General features: G+C 40.9%; 2 long non-coding RNA genes across 2 annotated transcripts; both read right to left on the reverse strand.

Annotated features, from left to right (window-relative positions):
• Window positions 1-1,590: 1,590 nt before the first annotated feature.
• LOC123094780 (uncharacterized) lies at window positions 1,591-2,989 on the reverse strand. The gene is made up of 3 exons (XR_006445969.1): window positions 2,908-2,989; window positions 1,924-1,990; window positions 1,591-1,647 (listed from the first exon to the last, which is right to left on the reverse strand). It is a non-coding gene; the product is annotated as an uncharacterized lncRNA (long non-coding RNA).
• Window positions 2,990-3,057: 68 nt separating this feature from the next.
• On the reverse strand, window positions 3,058-4,285 carry LOC123094781 (uncharacterized). Its single transcript, XR_006445970.1, has 3 exons — window positions 3,796-4,285; window positions 3,579-3,661; window positions 3,058-3,133 (listed from the first exon to the last, which is right to left on the reverse strand). It is a non-coding gene; the product is annotated as an uncharacterized lncRNA (long non-coding RNA).
• Between the last annotated feature and the right edge of the window lie 1,125 nt (window positions 4,286-5,410).

Genomic DNA, 5,410 nt, shown 5'->3' on the forward strand with positions numbered 1-5,410 from the left:
TTGTCGGAATTGAGAAAATGAGATGGCGTTGGAAAGCTTGTGAAAATCCGCATCTTCCATATATCTACTATTTTTTCAAATTCTATATGATTTAAAAGTAATTTGAAAAACGGTGAAATTCTGGGCGAAATGTATTTTCACTGTTTTTTGCAAACGGTTTGTTGGATTGATGCAAATGATACGGCGTTGGAAAACTATGGAAAATGCGCAACTTTTGTGTATAGAAATTTTTTTCTTATTCCTTACGTTTTAAATACGAATTTAAATACGGTTAAAATTGGTTTTGAACGCGGTTTTTTAAAAAGTTTGTCAAAATGGGGCAAATAATATATCGTTGGATAGCTATCAAAAACGTGAAACTTAGTCATGTTGGACATTTTCTCAAATTTATAATCGTTGAAGAGTAACTTTGAATACTGTGAGAGTCATCGTGTATTTTTCCCGTCAGAAAAAACAGAGTCCTTGTACTGATCTATGTGTGTGGTTGTACTGATGTATTTTTCACTGAGTAATTTTAAATGGTTCCAAAAAAAAGTACTTGAACTGATGTCCGCATAGTTTTTTACCGAGCATGTTTTCACAGACTCGACTTTACTCCGTTTTTGTATGTTTTTGCTCATAACTTTTTCAATGGTTACGGTATGATCATCCCCAAACTTTCATGGTTAATATTGTTGAACTGAAAGGATAGTAGAGAGAGCACTAGTAATGCATGAACTCACTATTTTCCCTCAGTTAAATTGCCTAAGGGTTCGTTTATTTTCTGTTCGAACTTACCACCTTTATCAATTTTGAACACTTCAAAATTTGCCAAGAATTTGAACTATTCACCACTAGCACAGATAAGTGGGAAAAGTAACGGGTGTACTTACTGGTTAGTAATACATGAATGCCTAGGTGGTTATACATGAACTGAGAACATAAACTTCATTGAGCATTTGAAACACATAACATACACAACTAAGGTGAAAAGCTGCAAATGTTGATGGATCAACACTGTAGATTTTGCAAGAACTTAACAGTTCAATGTCAAAAGAACATCCACACATGCACGAACTTTCTAGAGGATATTGTTAAGTTCAACTTGTAAAAATACAACTTGTCTAGCTTTGTCAGCAACACAAAAATCTATAGAAAAATGCACCCATTCTCATGGGCGTATCAACAAGCATGTTCAGAGCACAATTTCTTCTGCCCTTCTCCACAGAGAAACCACTCGAGTTCCTCTTCTTTTTCTCCTTGATGAGCCATGTAGAATTGAACTCGTTCTGGCTGTCCACATCCAACAGCTTCCATGAGACGAAGTTGTGGTTGAGAGGCCACAACCTTGGGCGTTTCCTCAGCAACTCATGCACCAGCCTAGGATGTGTTTGAGGTGAGACGACCACACGACCAAACATAGACAACACCGAAATGCGAAGCATGGTCGCGGACACGCACACACAAACACAACACACACACACACACACATATGCGCAGTGAGCGACTCAATGAAGACGTGCGTCTACACGGTCACGTGGCTTCCCGTGGAAGGTGCAGCCCACCGTTGACAGTGGTCCACAGAGGGGATTGAGGGAGAAGTATGAAGGTGGGGAATCAACGAGGTCACAGTAGTAAATCGGCATGGTGGGGGCAACATATTCAGACCTGTCAATTGTTAAGACAAATATGTGAGTTCAGAGCTAACTTATGGTTTAGTATCATCATATTCAGAGTGGATTTAGTTGCTCATGGTTAGCATGAGTTCATGTCAGAAAAAGGTGATACTCAAGATATTGAACTAAACTAAAATTATATATTGCACTTAACTAAAATTATATATTGAACTGAAGCAAGAGGCAGTACAGTGCTCATTCTGAAGCATAACCACAAGCACTTGTTTGTGTTATATGAAGATGGAAACACAAAGGAAATATGACTTACCGTCAGGAAGTAGATGTACTGAAAAGCATACAAAAAATGAACATGTGCATCTTGTTTTTGCTGCAACCTACAAAAGTAGGAACAAATATGAGAGATGATGTTTCGTCAAGGAGAACTTACCAATGTCTGGCATTCAAACTTTCAAATTTCTGTGCTACTGAAAATTGAGAATAAGAGCATGCCTCGACCAGATCGACGACTTCCTCGGCTCTGCGGGCGGCCTCTCATACAGCTCGAGGGCAACACAATACACACACGAACTGACCAGAATACACAACATGGCCGGCTAATTACACAAACTAATAATTAATACAACAAACATGTGAAATTGCAATGCTGAGAGCAAAACTACATATTGTAATTTCAACAAAGAGAAGAGCAGATTCCTTTTCCATGAACAAACAGTACAAATCTAATCTCAGTCCCTTGAATTCTACATAAATTTATTCCATTTATAAACCCGAACTGAAAATCAAATAAAAGCTTAACTCCTTCACAAAACCACCAAATGCACGCACTTTGTTACTGCACATGAAGGTAAGGAAATACCGAAACCAGCAACTCTTGAGTCTGAACTGAGGTAAACGTTTTTGCTGAACTTTTGGGTGAGTGCATGATTTACTTTGGCTTGCCCAGCTCTCTAAAATCCTCAATAAATTCTACCCAAGCACAACTACTTGTCCATACACATGCTCTCGACGTTCTTGTTCTCGCACCAAAATCTCAGTACAGAATAATGTCAAAGGTTGCAGCTTCCTAAATTCATGATCTGTCAGTACAAGAGCGAAAGTACAGGGGTGTGTTTCTTCACTGTTTGGTTTTATAGGATGCAAATCAGGAACTGAATTATGTAGTTATGTTTTTTCCTCAGATCTGAATCAAGTGCAGCACCAGTTCAATTCAAAATAAATTGACAGTACAAATGGTAGACACGGAGATCTTCACCATGCGGAGCCGGAGAGGAGAGATTCAAAAAGGATGTACCTCACAATAGATGGGACCATCGCAGGTAGGTCCCGCGCCAAATAGACGGTGGCTAATCCTCACGATGACGACTGCTGGAGCAAGGCAAGCATCAAAGGCGCCACTCCAGGGAGCTTACACACTTTGTAAGATGTACTGAAAAATCCCAAAAAGATGAAGTGAAATGTTTTGAAGCTCAAGGAAGCCTCTCGACGAACTGAAACTTCGTGTATCCCAGGAGGTTGACCTGCAGAGGAGCATGAACTAGAACATTAAGCATCAACTTCTCACAATTTAGTTACATATAATAAACAACCACAAGCACTTGGGATAGCTAGGCATATAAACATGCTTGAACAGGAAGAAATTCTACATAATTTAGTAACATATAAACAAGAAGTGCTTATCTAGGCATATAATAAAGAGCCTATACATGTTGTATCTACAAGAGCTTGTACATGATATAGTTGAAAGAGAAACTAACTAGAGCAACATTTTTCTCTTCTCACAATGAATAAAAATTTTCTGTATGTAGAAGGACTAGCAAGGGTCTCAGGAATCAACTAAATTTTCAATCAAATCGAATATTCATCAGCACTAGTATAGCTGGACAAGAAGCTCAGAATTGCAGCCGCACACGCACTGAACTTATAGAAGTTTTACTTTGTACCTTTCTAGGTGATATATCTTACCTTACATGGTTTGAAAACGTGAACTGATTATATGAAGGAGTACAAGGGGAACGGCAAAAGTCTCATCCAGCTCCAACAAAATTCTGTAGCATCACATGTGCTATACACGTTTAGGTAAACGGAGTTGCCAGCTTCCTCCTTTTAGGTACTACTAGCTCCCAGAAAAATTCAGAAAATGGAAGGCGGATAGGTCTAGCTACTCTATTATGAAGCTCACCTTCACACGTGAGAGGGATGGAAACGAAACAGCAGCAACATTGAAGATACTGGTGCTCCTTCCTCATCCATACCCTGCTCCCACTAATTCTCACCCTTCTCACGTAGTCGTGTTTGCTACTTTAGTTGCAGCCCCAATTCCAATAAGAGGTCTGTAAAATTAATTGACCAATATCATGTTAACAAAAACAACTTATTTCAACGGGCACCCATGACAACTACAAGTAGCAAGTGGCATAATGAAAATAAGCCTAGTATCAGCTCTAGCAAGTAGCAAGTGTGAGCATTCAGATTTCTGTATGCCATTTCAGTGTGTATCGTCATTCCATTGTTCAAGATCCCAGAAAGCCGAGGCGGACATGGCCTCGTCAATCCTAAAATTGATGTATATCTTTTATGTTATGAAAAGCAAGTGGTATCATCCATCACACACACGACAATAATTTATGTAGTCTATCATCCATCGTACTTCCATTAGCACTGCACACAAACCGCCATTAGTACTGACATTAGTACAACAATAATTTCTTTGGTCAGACATCCATTACCCTAACCCAAAATGTACTGTCATTAGCACTGCACACAAACGGCCATTAGTACAACAATAAAAAATTAGTCACACATGCATTACCCTAACCCAAAATACTCACACGGATCTAGTAGTTTCAGAATTTTTGCACTACATCGAACTAAACTGAACTGAACAGAAATAATATATTCGAAATGAAACTATTAAAACAATTGAACTGAAATAATTTCAGTAATTGATCTGAACTGAAGAATTTAATAATTGATAGTAATTGAAATGCTAGTCTTTTTGTGTGCACTCAAGAACTGCTACAGGAAATATACTAGCGAGAACCGAAGATGTGTGGCGGCGCTGGTGTAGCATGGCGTCCTCGCCGGAGAAGAAGCATGCCAGCACCCACCACCCAGCTTCTGCCGCCAACGGCCAGTAGGGCCACAGCAGCGAGGAGGGCGGCCCAGAGCGCTACCTTGCGGAAGAACGGGTTGGGCGGCGGTGGTGCGTCCATGGGACCTCAGGGGGAAGGCGGCCGGATCTCGAAGGGAGGCGTTCGGAGAGCGGGGAGGGAAGAGGCCGGAGCGCGGGGGAGGGAGATGGCCGGAGCGCGGGGGAGGGAGGTGGCTGGAGCGCAGGGGAGGAAGGCGGGCGGAGCATGGGGTAGGGAGGAGGCCGGAGCGCGGGGGAGGGGGAGGCCGGCATGGGAGCGAGGAGGCGGCAGGGTTTGTCGGAGGGAGGCGCGGATTAGGCTGGGCTAGATGTGTGCTTTTTTACCTATTCGGCTCCTATATAGGCCAGGGGTAACAGAATATTATTCTGTTACTAGTAACAGAATAGCTCTGTCCTATATATATATATATATATATATATATATATATATATATATATATATATCAGGATCTTTCCAACACATAGTGCTTCCCAAAGGATAATATGTAAAAAGAAAACGTGAAGATCACCATGACTCTTGTATAAGGGTAGAAGGTAAAAATAGAAGATAGGCCCTTCGCATAGGGAAGCAGAGGTTGTCATGCGCTTTTATGGTTGGATGCATAAAATCTTAATGCAAAAGAACGCCACTTTATATTGCCAC

This window comes from Triticum aestivum, chromosome 4B (assembly GCF_018294505.1).
Source record: "Triticum aestivum cultivar Chinese Spring chromosome 4B, IWGSC CS RefSeq v2.1, whole genome shotgun sequence".
NCBI classification, from domain to species: Eukaryota; Viridiplantae; Streptophyta; class Magnoliopsida; order Poales; family Poaceae; genus Triticum; species Triticum aestivum.